Source organism: Mus musculus, chromosome 13 (assembly GCF_000001635.26).
Source record: "Mus musculus strain C57BL/6J chromosome 13, GRCm38.p6 C57BL/6J".
In the NCBI taxonomy this organism is placed as follows: domain Eukaryota; kingdom Metazoa; phylum Chordata; class Mammalia; order Rodentia; family Muridae; genus Mus; species Mus musculus.
In genome coordinates this window covers 110,909,064-110,926,860 of record NC_000079.6, presented here as the reverse complement: position 1 = coordinate 110,926,860, position 17,797 = coordinate 110,909,064, and positions in this window count along the sequence as shown.

The following is a 17,797-nucleotide window of genomic DNA, read 5'->3' as shown; positions in this document are numbered from 1 at the left end:
TGTTAGAACTGTTCAGGTTTTCTACATATTTACCACTTGACCCTTTCTTCTGTCAATTATAAAAAGATGAATATTGCCATCTCCAACTGTAATTGTGGACTTATACAATTATGTCTCCTTGCTTCATTTATTTTGGAGTTCTGTTATTAGGTTCATACATGGCTAGTGTGCTTGCATCTCTTGATGAATTGTCCTCTTCTTGTGAAGTAATTGTTACTCATAATAATAGTCTTTGCTTTTAAATCTCCTTTGTCTGATATGGACATCACAGTGATTATGATTCTTGTACTGTCATGGTATGCTTATATATTCACAGAAACTCATACATGTAGGTACATATTTCCATTCTAAAATTAATTTGAGTTTTATATTATTATATTATATTATATTATTGATTGATTTTTACAGTATTAGAGTTTACAGTATTGATTAATGCACACTAGGCAAGTATTCTATCATTGAGATACATTTCTATCTCTTAAAAATATTATAATTAGACATGGTCTCACCTGCGTATCTCAGTTGGTCTTGGCTTTGTGATCCTCCTGCTTCAGCCTCCTAAGGAGCTGAGATTAGAGGCATGGACTACCATGTTTAAGTTTGTTTTACATGATTAGAGCTGCTTTTCTTTATTTAGCTAATAATTGATGGTCTATAATATATTGTCAAAAGACTGCCATGATTAGTGCTGCCCTAAAATGTGTTAGCTGGTAACTTCTACCTTGTTTTTTTCTGTTCTCTGGTATGTCACATCTCTTCATCTCTTTCTGTCTTTTTCTGATATGACAGTGCATACAACCTTTCATTGCCTTACTAGTCTCCTCTCTAAGAGAGTCTACTTTGTCTATGGTCTCTTCAAATGTGGCTCCATGAAACAAATACCGTGGCCCAGAAGGTGCCTGCACATCTGTAATTTCAGATTACCTAAGTTTTCCCAGCTGCCAAGTTAGACCTTCGGATTCTACAGAACTGTTCTCCAACCAGGTCTCCATATACCCAAACTCAGACAATAGATTTATTGTAGGACAGATTTGGGAAATTTACATCAACATCTATTACATTTCAACAGTGGTATCATCATAACAATCAATCGTGTGCAGCCATTTACAAGCAGTTTCACAGACATTATCTCATTTAATTCACCCAGCATGTTGGTTTTGGCCCAACAGCTGCCGTTGCCCTGTAAAAATCACTCCCAGTTGCCAGACTTTACTATATTCACCATCAACACTGGAGTCCTCAGTATATCTTAAGATCTAAAATAAAATGGATCAAATTTCCATTTCAGCCTTCAAAAACAAACTGTCTAGAGGAATGTACCAGGTCCAGTGATGTATAATGTGATCGATGTGTGGACTGAGATTGTTGTGCAGTCAAACTAACACAGTATAAGAGTCACTGGGAGATGATTCAGCGCATTGTTTAGCCACCTATATCCGTACAGAACTGTATTCTCTCCAAAATGAACATGCACATTCTTTGCCGCTTGTGCATATTGCTATAGTTGTCAGATGTAAGAATGAGCCTTTCCTTAGGCTGGCGTCAACTGTTGGATCAAACAGAAAACCTGTACTGGATGAAACTCTTACTTTTTGTACGTGTCTCACCTTCACATATTGGTTCTCCCACTATGGAAATAGGAACACCTTGCGGTTGAAGGTGTTGTCATCTAGTCACTGGGCTGCATGACTAGGCAGAGAGTCATGCAACCACAGCATTGTTCATCATTCTTAGCATCTCCTCCTCAGTCTTTTGTTTTTATTCCCTATATAAGGAGAGCACTCCATCTTGTTTGGTTTCTTACCAGATGTTCACTGCCTTACGTCATAGTTGAAATGCCAGATGTTAAGCTTCCTTTTGCAATAGTTTAAAAACTGCCCAGCTGTGGAATATAGAGATATTGTTACTTTATGTTTCAACTTTTAATATTATTTTACTAAAATGAGTTGCCAAGTAGCTACTTTCAAACAGGATATTCTCATGTCAAATATTCCCATATCTGAAGACATAATCACCAAATTTCAGTATAGTAAGTTATAGCACATCTATGATAAATCTGCTTATATAAGCAGCATAATCCAACATAAAATACAAACAAAATGAGGCTTGTCTTTAAAAACACAAGCAAATAAATAATTACAATATGGTCTATAAATTGTATATAAAACATACAGTTTTGTGGAAACATATTCCTCTAATATCTAATCGTTTAAATGAATTAAGCAATCAATGGCGGTGGTGATGGTGGTGTGGTATGTGTACATGTGTGCTTATGTGTAGACAGATCCATATTCCTATAAACTCTAGCCTTTTCATTGGTATCAGTTCAACAATGATAAATGTACATAAATCAAGGGCTATATGGAATTTCTTATTAATCATTAAAAAACTCAAATGGGTGGAGATGAAACCCTATAATCAAAACATCTTTCATCACAAACTCTCAACACCACACTTGCCAGGTTGTGGTAACTTTTAGTAGTTGTCACAGATTTTATGAGTATAAAACAATTGTGGCTTTTAAAATGTTGAAAAGTAATTGCAAAGAAGTTTTGCCAAGTGACTGAGTGTATAATGATGTCTCTGAAGGGACAGATGTAGAGATTTAGTTCAGCCACTGCACCCTGACTTGCTTTCTTAATTATCAACATTCCTTTCTGCATAAGTAGGCTTCTACTCTGCATGCCAATCAGCAAGCATAACATATTTCCTTTATCTCCGATTACTACTTGCAGTAGGTATTTTTACCACCATCGACAGATGTAGAAGGGACTTTTGAGTTACTGCTCTTATGCAGTTTGTTGGACGCTATTCAACCCGGCAGTGGTTGAACCTCTTCGGTCTTGATCCACCTGACAGTCTGAGCCATGTGTTTCTCTCCCAACATCCTCTTCTAGTTCCTGTTGCATCCTTTCCTTCCCATTCTGCTGACTCTCTAACTCAAAGTCAACTAGTCTAGATGTTGCTTTCTGACAGCTACTTTAACATTAAAGACCTGTAAAGGGATAAAATTCTCAATGAAATCGGTTCTTAGTGAACTTTCAATTCCAACCCTTTCTTCTCTGTGCTCAGAGGAGGATGAGGAAAGCTTGTTCCCACTTCAGGGCACTCTGTCAGCAACCACGTAGCCATGTCAATGAAATCAATACTTCATTTTTATAGCAAAGTCAGTTTTTCGATGTCAGTCCGGAGTCTGGCTCTTGCTTCAGCATGTTATATCTTCTGTTGTATGTTATATGTTCATGTTACAGGCTTCCATTCTGCATGCCAATCAGCAAGTATAACCTATTTCCTTTATTCCATGCATAGTTCATTTATGCTACTAATGCATAGTAACCCCTGATGCAGAAGATTTTAATTGGGCATCATAATTTTGTCTTGTTGATAAAACATAAGCAATATGCACAGCATAGGGTTTACTGTGTGCTTATTTTTTTCCTTCTCAGACAAAAAGTGGGAGGATGATGGATACCCAAATCAGGCCATTTTACCATGTACAAGTATCTTCATTACCTAAGATAGCGAGTGAAGTGGTTTGGTGAGAAATGGTCCCTACAGACTCATGTACCTGGACACTGACAAGGTTGTAGAGCCTTTAGGAGACCGAGCCTTTAGGAAGTACCTCACTGGGAATGGGCTTTGAGAGTTCATAGACCCACTTCATTTCTAGTTTGTGCTTTCTCTACTTTCTGTCTGAAGATTTCAATTCTGCATGCCAGTCAGCACACATAACATATTTCTTTTATCTCTGATTACTTCTTGCGGTAGGTGTTTTTACCACCATCGACAGATGTAGAAGGGACTTTTGAGTTGTTTTACTTATGAAGTTTGCTGGAGGCTCTTCAACCTGGTAATGGTTGAACCTCTTTGGTCTTGAAGTTTGAGACCGAGTCTCTGCTTCCTGCTACAGATCTCTACCATCATGCCTCCCCTGCCATTATGGACTTTCTCTCTGTAACCATACACCCAAATAAACTCTTCATCCCATTAGTTGCCTTGGTTATGGTACTTTCTTAAAGCAACAAAACCCAACTAATACAGTATGGTTACCACTTGGTTTAATCTGCAACTTTTCAGGTCTATCACTGCATCCCTGATGTAAGTCTAAAGTCAAGATGTTTTCCATTTTCTAACCCAGTAACTTGCTATGTTCAATCAAAAAGAGAAATCAGAATATTTAAAATAAAAAGACCACTGTTCTTTCAAAGTATTTTTCAAGCAGTATTACTATGTTATATACTAAAAGATTTTATGGTTTTAGATGTGCTCATATGTTTTACTTCTGTTTATTCTTTAAGTCAGACATTCTCTAAGAAACAAAACTCTCTGCAAGGAAGTGTGCTGCTAAGCATTCTGGACTACAAGGAACCAACACAACTCCAGTCTCCATCTGGTAGCTTTGTAGATGGAAGACAGATTTAAAAGAAATCTCATGACAGATATCTCTCTCTCTCTCTCTCTCTCTCTCTCTCTCTCTCTCTCTCTCTCTCTCTCTGTTTTTGCCTTTATTTCAGTTTAGACTGGATAAATCATCTTCATATTATTTAATGAAAGCCTTTAAATATTCTTTTTGTAGTTAAAAACCTTTTAAAGGGGCAATAACATTAAAGGGCTTTATTTTTCTGTAAACTTTTGTGATACTATTTAAAATGTATATAAACCTGATGGATTACATTAATTATAAGGAAGTACATGTGAAAAAAAAGAGACAAAACAATGATATTTCTCTCAGAATATGGATAAATATTTAAGGACTTATATAAGCTAAAACAAACAAACAAACAAAAAGAAGAAACAAAAGAACAGCAAGAACAAAATGTAAAACCTCAGAGTGTTCCTAAAGACAAGCCATTTGAATGAAACCATGACCCATCTCTGGAATATGAGATAAAGCGAGGCCCTGATGCCACTGGAAGAGTGAAAATGTTAGAAGGGACATTTTCACTTTGTTTTCTTGTTAATTGCCTAGCACATGGAAATGACAGTTCCACATATAGTGAGTACAACATGTAATTTATATGAGTAGCTCAGGACATATTGAAGAATAGATTTTTATTACAATGTGTAGTATCTTCTTGTCTTTATTGCTTTTAGGAGAAATTACCTGTGTCTTCTGCGCAAGTAAATATTAAGAAGTCCAACTTCATCAGTGCTTCATCTTAGAAGACAGTATTTTGGTTCAGGTCAATTCTCGGAGCCACCCAGAAAGTAATAAAGATGGGCTCCTACTGAACATAAAGACTTACTGAAACAACCCAAAATCCGTGGAAGTAGTATATGAATGCAAGATGTCGTTTCAATAAATGTTTCTCTTCCTCCACCCAGAATTTTGGCAAAAATCCTCTAGCTCACCATCCTTAAAAAGGTGTGGCAAAGAGATTCCACTGACTCAGACATGGGCACCATTTCTGCCAGGAAATCATAGAGAAGCATAGAAACTGGGGAAGAAACGTTGCTTCAAAGTCCACTACCAAAGGAATCTCATCCCTTCAGCCTGTTTATGTTTTGACTGTGCCCATAATATATGAGCTTCCAGTATATGGGACTCTTGGTGGCATCTGTGTCACTTTAATAACTTAATAAAAGGAGAAACATATGACTATTTGAGACACATTTATACCTTGCCATTTACAAAACTTAAGAGTAGACTTTATCTTATAAATTAGAATATCTTAAAATGTCAGAAAATGTTTATATTGTTGAAGATAATTTTTAATTACTGATTTTGACTATTAAAACAAAGGCTAGTCACTTACTTTGTGACATTATCTGTTTCCTGAATATACTATTAAGCAAAGGTTTTATGCTTAGAAATCCTCATCTGTTAATAGCTATTTTCACCAAGAGGCCACTTAATTAATGTACCAAATATCAAAACCCATGTTCATTAAAAGGCCATCACTGATTGCTGTTTGGGTCCCACAGAGCTGGAAAAAAGAAATGTCTTCTAAGGTCAGTCACTGCTTCAGGTTGAGCTGGCTAACATTTAGTTGACTAGTAAGAAACCAATGGCTTTCTTATCTAGTTTTTTTTTAGATGTTTGGATGCTAAAGGTTTACTGATTAGTGAAGAATGAATAAAAAAATCTTGAGTTGTGAAGCATTGTTAGTATCACATGTGCATTCTGACATTCACAGTTTCACAATCTGTGAGTGTTACTTTGCTCAGTAGGAAAATACATTAATTGGACAGAAAGAGGGTCCAGGAAGGTGTCAAGGAGGAGGAACAATACTTTTCTGGTGTAGTTAAGAGACTGAAGTGTGAACACTATGCCCCTCCTTAGAAGTGGGAACAAAACACCCTTGGAAGGAGTTACAGAGACAAAGTTTGGAGCTGAGATAAAAGGATGGACCATGTAGACACTAGCATATCCGGGGATCCATCCCATAATCAGCTTCCAAATGCTGACACCATTGCATACACTAGCAAGATTATGCTGAAAGGACCCTGATATAGCTGTCTCTTGTCAGAGTATGCCTGGGCCTAGCAAACATAGAAGTGGATGCTCACAGTCGGCTATTGGATGGATCACATGGCCCCCAATGAAGGAGCTAGAGAAAGTACCAAAGAAGCTAAAGGGATCTGCAACCCTATAGGTGGAACAACATTATGAACTAACCAGTACCCCGGAGCTCTTGACTCTAGCTGCATATGCATCAAAAGATGGCCTAGTCGGCCATCACTGGAAAGAGAGGCCCATTGGACACGCAAACTTTATATGCCCCAGTACAGGGGAACGCCAGGGCCATAAAAGGGGAGTGGGTGGGTAGGGGAGAGGGGGTGGGTGGCTATGGGGGACTTTTGGTATAGCATTGCAAATGTAAATGAGCGAAATACCTAATAAAAAATGGAAAAAAAAAAAAAGAGACACAGGAATGTCTTGCCGGATGCAGGGAACTAGGAACCAGAAACCAAAGATTCATTTGGTTCCCACAGTGCTTACAAATTTGGAATTCTGTTTCCAAGAAGATAATGCATGTTCGAAGAGCACATGAAAAAGAAAAATTAATAACAGTTGTGAGAGTTGAAAAGGCTTTGGAGAAGAAAGGCAGAGGGTAAAGGAAATCTTCCTAAGGATAAAGTATCTAGGAAAATGTGTGATGCCTGGAAGACTAGGTGTTAGCTTTCTGGCTTTGATAGGTTGCCTCAGTTTCCCCCCAGAATTGAGTTGATATGCCTATGTGTTATTTATTTCTGTATTGTCACCTTACTTGTGTGTCCTACTCTAACCACAGAGACTGCAGCATTAAAATTTTCTAGTATTCTTCTTTCTTTTAGATTTGGGGAACACTCAGAAGCCCCATCTTCAAGGAGATTTCATCAAGTCCTCAGAGCACTGGCTAAGCACTGTATGCCACACATCATAACTTGGCTTTTGTTAATTCCATAGCTAAATTCCTGTGTGTGAAGTTCATATGTGTTTTCTCAGATGTGTTTAACTTGCTGATTATTGTTACAAGTTTCCTGGAATGTGTGAAGTACCAGTCAGGATATTATAATAATTTAATTTGTGTGTGTGTGTGTGTGTGTGTGTGTGAGAGAGAGAGAGAGAGAGAGAGAGAGAGAGAGAGAGAGAGAGAGAGAGAGAGAGAGAGAGAGCATGGTTAAAATATGGCCTGGGTTGCTTAGCTTTGTTCCAGTTTAGTTTTGGAAGGGTAGCAAATTAGTAATTTAAAAGGCTCCCCTTAATTCTGATGTGACTGTTTTCCTCTTTGGTATTAAAAGACCTCTGTTTTATGAAAAAAACGGTGATCCACTGTTTCAGGGGTTTGAAATTATGTTTTCTAGTCTTCAGAAATTATTTCCTTCCCCTGTTTTTGAATCTCTGAACTTTGAGAATCTCAAAACTACAGTGTGACAAAGATTTGCAAATGACTCCCCTGAGGTCTGAAGGCAGAGCTACACTAGGTCATCATCATCAGCACACATCATCCTAAGGGCTGCTGTGTGGGCATTCAAGGCCAGGGAAGCCTTTCTGCTCCTAATTTGTATGCACAACTTTCTAGATGAATAAAATCCAGTTGAAAACAATGAAGTATCTTTCTGGTAGGAGTTAGAGCCCTTCTGGTGGATAGTGGTGTCAGAGGGGACACTAAAGACAGTGCCTATCCCCTTTTGAGGAAACAACATACTTTGCCAAGCTACCTAGGGGCTGGTCAGCATCAGTAGCTCTGCCAGTGAACACATCAGGCCTCACTTTCCTTTTCTGAAGTCTTCAACAGGTTGATTCCTGAGCCAGGAGTGCACAGTCACTGCTCTGGTCTTCTCTTCACCGATAGGGCAGGGTCCTGGGTACTTATTTCCAATATATCAGAGACAGAGGGCTTGTTTTACTTCCTGGTTGGTAACATATTACTTTAAGACTAGCTATAAAAAGAAATCAGGAATCTTGACTTGAATTAAGAGAAGAAATTAAGTTTCTAAGATTTGAAACACAGGTCAAGGTCAGCTCTGTCATTATTGTTGGAGCTGAAGGAATTTATATGGCTCTCACTAAGAATTTGTTACCTTGTTGTTCCTCCAAAGAAGGGGATAATGAAACTAGATTGTAGCAGAGTTAGTGGACATTGGCTGAGGCTGGAAAGATGAGGGAATGAATAGAAATGGACCCCCTTTGATTGCTATCCACACGCAGCACTTGTCTTGGTTTTATATTTGTCTTATTTTATTATAGCATCAACAATTGCCCACTTAATACATCCATGTACTCTCTGGAGGATCTGAAAAAGGTGCCACTTTGTGAAGTTACACTATGGAGAAATGTTACAATTAGCAATGTGCCTCGGTCTTCCTACTTTTCTTTGCAACCCACTGTTAGGCTCATTTGATTTCTTTTCCTCTTCCACATTACTCAAGGTATGAGAAATAGCTGTATCCTTGTCCCCAACGACCAGTTTTATAGACTACAAGATGACCAGCTTCTGGCTTAATCCATTCCTTAAAAACAAACAAACAAACACCCCTCTTTTCTGAAGAGATATAAAGTCAGTCCATGGGATAATCAGTTCATTCATAGATATTTAAGCACCAGCAACTATTTAACTACCTATGAACTCACTATCTGTCATAAATATTAACTAATATTTACTTAATATCAACTGTGGACTATATTGAGTACTGAGCCCTGTCCCTAAATGTGCTCATGAGTTAGTAGGTGGCACACAAAATGAATGCAGTATATGCTAAGGAAGTCATTCGGGACACGTAGTGTGAAGGTAGCATACCAGACAACATAATTTGATTCTGAGTCACTCATTTCTAGCTTGGCAAATTGATTCTCTACCAGCCTTAATTTGTTGATCTTCAAATTAGGGACAATGTTAACTGTTCTAGAGAATTGCAGTGGGAATCTGAGAGAACTGGTGCAGGTCTTGGCACAGGATGAGACCTGAAAGTTTCTACTGCAATTACAGGGGGACCAGGAGGGGATACAGTGTAGGATAAGTTCACTGAATGAAGGAAGAAAGGAAAATCACAGAGCTGGCACAAGAAAGCAAGAGTTTAAGTAGAGAACTGTATTTTTCCCTGATTAGTAACCAGGCCCAACCCTGCATAGCTTCTGAAGTCAGATTAAATTGTGTGCACTCAAGATGGTATGACCATAGACATGGAAAGTTATATTTCTATCACAGAAGAGAAGGGGGCATACAGTAAGTACTTTATATGTAGGATCGGAACGGGAGTAAAATATTTCTGAGCACCAAGTATGAGTTTGGCCTTGTCAGAATATTTTATGCATGTTATCTTATTTGATTTCCCATATACATGAACCTCAATGGAATTCACAGCCTCATTTTCTCACTAAGAAATTAAAACGGAGCAACGTCAAATGCTGCCCAAGACAATACAGGGCAGGAAAAATGAAGGCTGATGTGAACCAACTTGCCAGGCCATTCACTGCCAGCTGAGGTGGGGCAGTGTTCTGGGCATGGATTTGCACAACAGAATATCATGTTTGCAGTAGATCAAACCCAATTCAGTCTTGGGTTTATAAATACAGATTGTTTATTTTCCTAAATTATTTCAATGGATCTCAGCTTGTATTGAAGGTGCTGTGTCCTGCTTTGACTCCCACCATTCCCTTGCTGCAGGGCAAAGAACCCATGGAAAATAGTTTCAGGTTCTGTCTACAGGGCTGCTACCTGGCCTTCTGTATTTTCAGTCCAAATACACAGCACTCAGGAGTTCATAGGCATACCTGCAGGAGAACAGGCATTCCTGTCTCTTACTAAAGCCCTCCTACATCTTGAATCCCAGTACAAAAGATGAGATCCATAGTAAAATAAAACTGAGCCTAAGGACACTCACCATCAGAAGAGACAACACATCTGCCTGAAGCATTAGGCAGTACCTGTGATATTTCACTCATTCACTCTCACCGAATGCTCTGGTCATTAGCGTCACCCAGGGGACATGTGGAGAACCTCTGATCATGTAGGTGAAGAACTTTGGAGCCGAAACATATTTGAATGATTAAAATAAAGGACTCAACAGACCCAGAGAAAAATAAGAACCAGTAAAATGTACTGAGAAATTACAAATAATCAGGAGAGGTTCTGATAAGTTGTGTTCCTAGTTTCCTATCCACAAAATACTAGTCTTTTATTTTCTTTTAGGTATAATTATAATTATTATTATTAATAGAAAAATGAGTTTTTCAAGTACTTATCATTTTATCTCAAAAATAAAAATGTTTGGTCAAGGTCAGTGGTAGATTTTATATATGATTTGGCATTCCTTTGGGGCACAATAGCAAGCTATACCTGAGAATGAACTATGATCTGTAAAGATTCAAAATCCCTGGAAAAGAACAGGGAGAATCCACCATGTTTTCATTGTTTGCCATCTAAAATAGTTTGACAGTTTCATGGATACAAAGACAGCGCAAGTGCCACCTGAGTGGCTGGTTTCTCTGCAGACTTGTTAAAGCAATAGCCCTTTTATTATCCCTGTGTGAGGAGATGCTATGAGCAATGGTTCTGTGTTGTCTATGATTTTCTTTGAAAAACAAAACATTTCAAAGCATTGGTATTGGTTACTCTGTCTGTGTAGTATGTATGTATGTATGTATGTATGTATGTATGTATGTTAGGGTTAGCTTCAATCTATACTATACTTAGGGTATACTTAGGGTTGACGCCTTAGTTGAAATATAAATTTGATGCCATATTAATTTTCTAAGGGAGTTCTAAACAAATCATTGCAGGCTAGGTGAATCAAAATGGCAAAAAGTTATCCTCTCTTGGCTCTGCAGGCTGTAAATATAAAATTGAGGTGTTACCAGGGTAGATTCATTCTAAATTATCTGAAGGAATATATTTCCTGCCTTTTCTAGCTCTGGTGGAGGCTAGCAGCCCTTGATTCATGATGTACATCTCGGTTCTCAGACTCAGCATATTCTTCTTTCTCTTTGTCTGTGTGCTCTACAGTTGAGACTTGAAGTGCTCCCAATGTCTGTCTGTTAACATTTGGGTGCTTTCCTGCCAAGCTGTTGGGAACTGGTGGAAACCCTAAGGGGTTGAGCTTAGTGGAAAGCATTTACATTCTTGTGGGTGTGATGGAAGGGAACATTGGGAACCCCAGATTTTTCCTACCTACATGTTCCTCTATTGTCATGAGATGAAGAGGCCATCTCTGCCATATGCCTCCCCTGTGACACACCACACACATGTTATTGTGAGTCCAAAACAACTATGAATGAATCTATATATTTCCTCCTTGAAGTTGATTTAGGGTAGGGTTTTAATCCAACATCCATTTTCATCAAATTATTTAAATAATTCTACTTCCAAGATAAGGTCACATTTCCATGTTCCTGGTGAGTGAATTTTTGAGGGAGACATTCTTTAACGCAGTCATAAACAATATCTAACTAAAGTTTCTACCAAAGAACTAACTATTGGATGAATATTGTGTGAGCAGATGAATTTCAGAGTTGTAAGGAGTTAGAAATAGATTGTGGCATCAGGGGTTCTTATGTAAATCTCTAATACTGGTACTCAGGAGGCTGAGGCAGGAGGATCATGAATTCCAAGCTAGCTTGGGCTACATAGGGAGAACTTATATCAAAACAAAATATATTTTATTTGCTAAATTAATACATTAGACTGATTTGAAATATTAAAAACATAATTTGTGTTCTTAGAGAAACGTCTGAGGGGCGGTGGGTACTTAGCTTTCATTCTTCAGCATGCTTCCCAGAAGGACCTTGATTGGAAAATCAGTTGACTTATTTGCCTGAATTTCCTAAGTACTGTCTCTAAAACACTTTTGCGTGGGTATAGAGGGACCTTTCCATATATGGTAGCTAAGCAACCCACATTTTCAGATAACTGGAAGTGTTAGCATATAAAATTTACAGAGTTATGATTTGGGTAACTGCTTAATAATAAGTGTATACATGCTACAATTAATTTTAAACACTGTAGGACATTGTTCTAGGACTTATATACTACAGAGGACTTAAAGATCTTTCGAGTCAAAATTGGCTGAAGGTAATTCAAAGCACATATCAGCTGACAGTTTTTTTTTTAATATTACAAATCATAGGGCCAGAGAGATGGCTTAGCAGCTAAAGATGCTTGCTAGCAAGTCTAACAATCTAAAGTTGATTCCCCAGGAATCATACAATGTGAAGAGAGAACAGACTCCATCAAATTATTCTACTCTTCTGTGGGGTGGCCACCACTCTTATCCTCTTTTGTTAGTTTATTCATATGAAATAACACAACTCAGCACTTAGTTATTTTATGCCTTAAATCCTTGTATCCGTGAAGGTTTTTAAAAATGAAATGGGTTTGGCTACATTGGAACTCTTCACCTGGGACTTTCCATATGAGTCTTTCTCCATCCTCTGCAATGGTAAGATTGTTCTGTGGCTGACTCGTGTGTCTGGAATTCTCTCCCTCACACATTCCACCAGGGCCTCCATTTTCTGGCATTCAGTGCCGGGTGCCAGGCATCTGTTGATTTGGCTTGCGTTTCATATGAACCTTTACTGTTTGGCTGAGATTTATGTCTCAGAGAGGGTTACTCATCACAAGTCACCAGCTTTGCTGCACAGTGTGTGTGGTTGTTGATAAAAATTTTCTTTAACGGGACATGCTATCTGAATTGTTCAAATGCACTCTTCAGTCCGTTCATGCTGTTTCCTGGCTATACATTTCAACAAACAAGAAAGATATAGGCCTATGGTGCTGGTACCCTGCTTATGGTCTGTTCTGAGCATCACTGAAAAATTGTAGTAATGGCAAGTGTGTGTGTGTGTGGGGGGGGGATCATTATAACAGCAGCACGAATTCAAGTGTGGGAGGAGAAAGAATCTGTGCAGATCTCTCCCTTAATCTAATTAGTCTTGATGATAGCATGGAGGAGAGAGGTGAGGGTTAGAAAACTCAAAAAGAACTCTGTGGACAGAATAATAACAAAACTAAAATGTGTTCGTTTTTCTCAAAGGGGATAGTTGCTAGTTTCTGCTGTGGAAATTCTGAATAAGTATATGTGTTCTCATGTGTCACATTTTCCAAGAATAAACACAGCACGGATCATGCTACTAGGTCAGTAGTATGGCTGCAGAGTAGACAGGGCATGAAAGGTAATATGAGCATCTGTTCGATAGAGACAGCAAAGACTATTTTAAGGGTCCCCAATGAAGGAGCTAGAAAAAGTACCCAAGGTGCTGAAGGGGTTTGCAGCCCCATAGGAGGAACAACAACATGAACTAATCAGTACCCCCAGAGCTCCCAGGGATTAAACTACCAACCAAAGAGCACACATGGTGGAACTCATGGCTCCAGCTGCATATGTAGCAGAGGATGGCCTAGTCGGTCATCAATGGGAGAAGAGACCCTTCGCCCTGTGAAAGCTCTATGTCCCAGTATAGGGGAATGCCAGGGACAGGAAGCAGGAGTGGGGGGGGGGGGTTGGTGAGCAGGGGAAGGGGGAGGGAATAGTGGGTTTTCAGAGGGTAAACCAGGAAAGGGCATTTGAAACGTATATCAAGAAAATATCTAATAAAAAAGAAAAGAAAAAAATTATAAAGAATAATGGGAATGCTAATTAAGGGATGTATGTATAATTGATAATTATCATATATGCTAATTAATGTATTAGTACATATGTGTTTATATATTGTATGTAACTGGACATACACACATTAATTGGAACAACAGAAAAATGTGAGGTGGCTAAGGAGGAAGAGAAGAGTTACTCTGTCTCCTTTTCAATAAATAGGAATCTTTTAAAAGATTCTTACAATTAACCAGAAAAAAAAAAAGAATAAGAATTGATGGGGGCTGGAGAGATGGCTCAGTGGTTAAGAGCACTGACTGTTCTTCCAGAGTTCCTGAGTTCAATTCCCAGCAACCACATGGTGGTTCACAGCCATCTGTAATGGGATCCAAAGCTCTCTTCTGGTATGTCTGAAGACAGATACAGTGTGCTCATGTACATAAAATAAATAAATCTTTTAAAAAAAATGAGTTGCTCCTATTCATTCCATTTGCCTGTCACGTATTTTAGGGGAGTTTTAAAAATTGAACGTAATTCTCATATTTCATAAGTTGTAACACTGGAGCAGGTACCCGATTTCCCATTGATAACTCCTTTGTTCAGCTTCACTGTCTCCATAAAAGTTACTGAAGATGGGCCATGGGTGCTTCCAAACGGTGCTACTGAATGAAGGGGCATTCCTTCCTTCCTTTGGAAAATCTAAGGCAACAGACTGATCCCTCTATTTTTTTTTTCCTCCCGAAGATTTTGTTGATGACTCAATGTGTGAACTTCGTGACTCATTCATTCGTCATTTAGAAAACATGTAATGAGGACTTAGAGGTCAGTCACTGTGACAGCGGTAAATATGTGAAAAAGCAAAACAAAACAAGGATGCTAACTGAGCTGAGTGCTAGGCTCCGGACTGTAGCTGGGCACTCCTTGCAAAAACAGGGCATTGGCGATTGAAAATGTGCATGCCAAATATTTAAGATTATATTGTAAAACAGCAGTCCCTGTTGGTCACAACTCTATTCAATTCTCCTACCACAGGAGACCACTTCAACTCTTCTAGCCACCTGTTTACCTGATTTTTTTTTCCTGTCACTTTTACATAATGTCATATTTTGCTATTTATTACCTTGTTGACTTTGCATACTTTCTGTGAACATCCTAAAACAGAAGCTAATGACTATTTTTGTGTGTGTATTCGAGTTATTTTTGTTTTGTTTGAGACAAATGTTTCACTGAGTAGTTCCGGGTTTCCTGGAACTCACTATGTCATTGTGTAGAGCAGGCTGGTCTCAAACTCAGAGATGTCCCTAACTTTCAGATTAAAGCTGCACACAACCATATCTGGCTATTTTCTCTCTCTCTCTGTGTGTGTGTGTGTGTGTGTTTTAATACAATGAAACTTATGTTGTGTAGGCTAACCACATGTTCAGTCAACACATTGCTATGTGCAAGTCAGCATTGTTCACAGGTAAGGGAGTAGACACCTGGTTGTGTGTGTGGGAGGAATGGATTCAAAGGTTTCTACTGATCCTTATATGGCCTTTCAATCTCCACCCTGCTGTCCCCTCTAACATCTCACTTTCAAGGTGCTTTCTCCATTTTCCATTCCCAAGCCTTCTCCATGACCTCAATCCTTTGGTTCGTTTGCAGAATTTCATGGTTGCCAAGACAATCACTCAGATCTGTCTATTGCCTTCCAGTTATGCATGCAGATACATACCTGTGCATTTTCTGTCTAATCACCCAGTCTTTACTCTCTAAGCTATTATGGGCTTGATAATTTTTTTATTAGGTATTTTCTTCATTTACATTTCCAGTGCTATCCCAAAAGTCCCCCATACCCTCTGCCCCCACTCCCCTACCCACACACTCCCACTTCTTGGCCTTGGCATTCCCCTATAATGAGGCATATAAAGTTTGCACGACCAATGGGCCTCTCTTTCCACTGATAGCCTTTATGCAGCCGCCAAAGTTTTAATGTCTTTCTGGAGTAAATCCTATACTTTTTAAAAATCTTCTATGTTGAATCAAAACCATAAAGTCCTTGAAGATTTCTAGCTGATAATGCCATGCCTTGTTATTCATTGTTTTAAAGAGGGAAACCTGGGATGGAAGAGTTTGCACAAGTTGCCCAAGATTCTATAGAGTGAACATTGTATTTTCACAGTAACATACCCTGTTTGTCCCTTTTCAGGGCATGCCGTTTAACTGCAAGACCAGTTCCTGTTTTAAAGTACTTGTAGTTTTTGTAGAGAGATGACACAGGCATACAGGCAAAATAATAGAATTCACTAATTGTGAAGAGCAAGACAAGTGGCCACTGTGAACTGGGAATTGGAAATAGGGAGAAAGGTTTTTATCTGCCCTTTTGTGTTTGAAAGGACATCTAGAATCCTAGGGCATAAAGTCCTGTGCTATTAGAACATTCCTTCTCACATAAATCATATTTTCGTGGATGTTAACCTTTATTGATCTCCCATTGAAGATTTGTAGGAATTTTGTGTAGGCTTTGAAATGGAGTGGGCAGTTAGTTCGTATCTTTATAGGGTACCTGTCCTTAAGGTGAGGTGACACTTAGATAAATAAGAGACATTTCACCCAATAAGGATTCATGATTTGCACTTCACCCCAAAAACATTTCAGGGAGAATCAGTTTTACATAGTTTGCTTTGGCTAGTGGTGGTACAATCTCTGAACTTGTTAAGTCTCAAGTGGCTGTTTATAAACAGGGACCTGTTAGTACTTAAGACAGTTTATTAATTTATTCACATCTGTCTAGACTTGTTCTTTGGTTCATAGCTTTGGCAGGCAAAGATGTTATCACCCATGGCAGTCATGTAGTGTGGCCCAAAAAGTTACTCATATAATATCACGGGTGGTTCTATTGCTATCTCTAGTGGAACCATCACCAAATCTCCCTCCTAGTCTATTCTATTTCATGCTCTAGCAGCAAAGACAACAACAACAGAAGCTCGAGGATAGAAAGAAAGATTTACCAATCTTAGGCAGGGTGAAAAATCTTAGGTTCAGGCAGGGAACTCACAAGTGTGTTATGACAAGACAAAGCTTATAAAGAAGTGGTGAGCAGCTGTGAGTGGCATAGCTTTAGTAGTGAGAAAGGACATTTGAATCGAGAACACCCATTTTTCTTTACAGAAGTCTGCTGTCCTAGTAACCGTGTCTGTCTCATGACAACCAACCCTTCCTGCAGTGTGGGTCCATGAAAGGCAGCCCTGTTTTGGTTGAATGAGGCTGACTCCGTTGATCCAGTAGAGACCCCGTAGGAAACTCTACAAAGGACTGATCAGTAACGTTCACGTTCCCAGAGACAGGTGCCTGACACCACAGAGCCCCCAACTCCATAATCCTATGACTATAAGTCACGCAGACAAAGTCCAAAGCTTCTGACATTCTGGCTAGACTCCACCCCCACAATTACCTGACTATCTCCAGGTATGCTCCTCTACACAGTTAACTGGCAACAGCAAGGTAGCCCAGCCCAGTATAAAAGGAACTGCTAGGTCCCTCCTCTCTCTCTTTAAGCTCTTACCTTTTTTTTAATGCTCTTCTCTAGCACTCCTTCTCTCTCTCCATTTTCCCCCTCTCTGCACATGGCCATGGCTGGCCTATCTCTCTCTACTTTCTCTCCTTCTCCCTGCCTTTCTAGAATAAAGCTCTAAAACCATAGACTGTCTCTGCTCATCGAGGCCTGCCATACTTGAACGATGGGATAGGTTTTCCCCTAAAGAGCCATGTCTAACCTCCTGCTGGAAGGCCTTCCTGCACGCCAGCC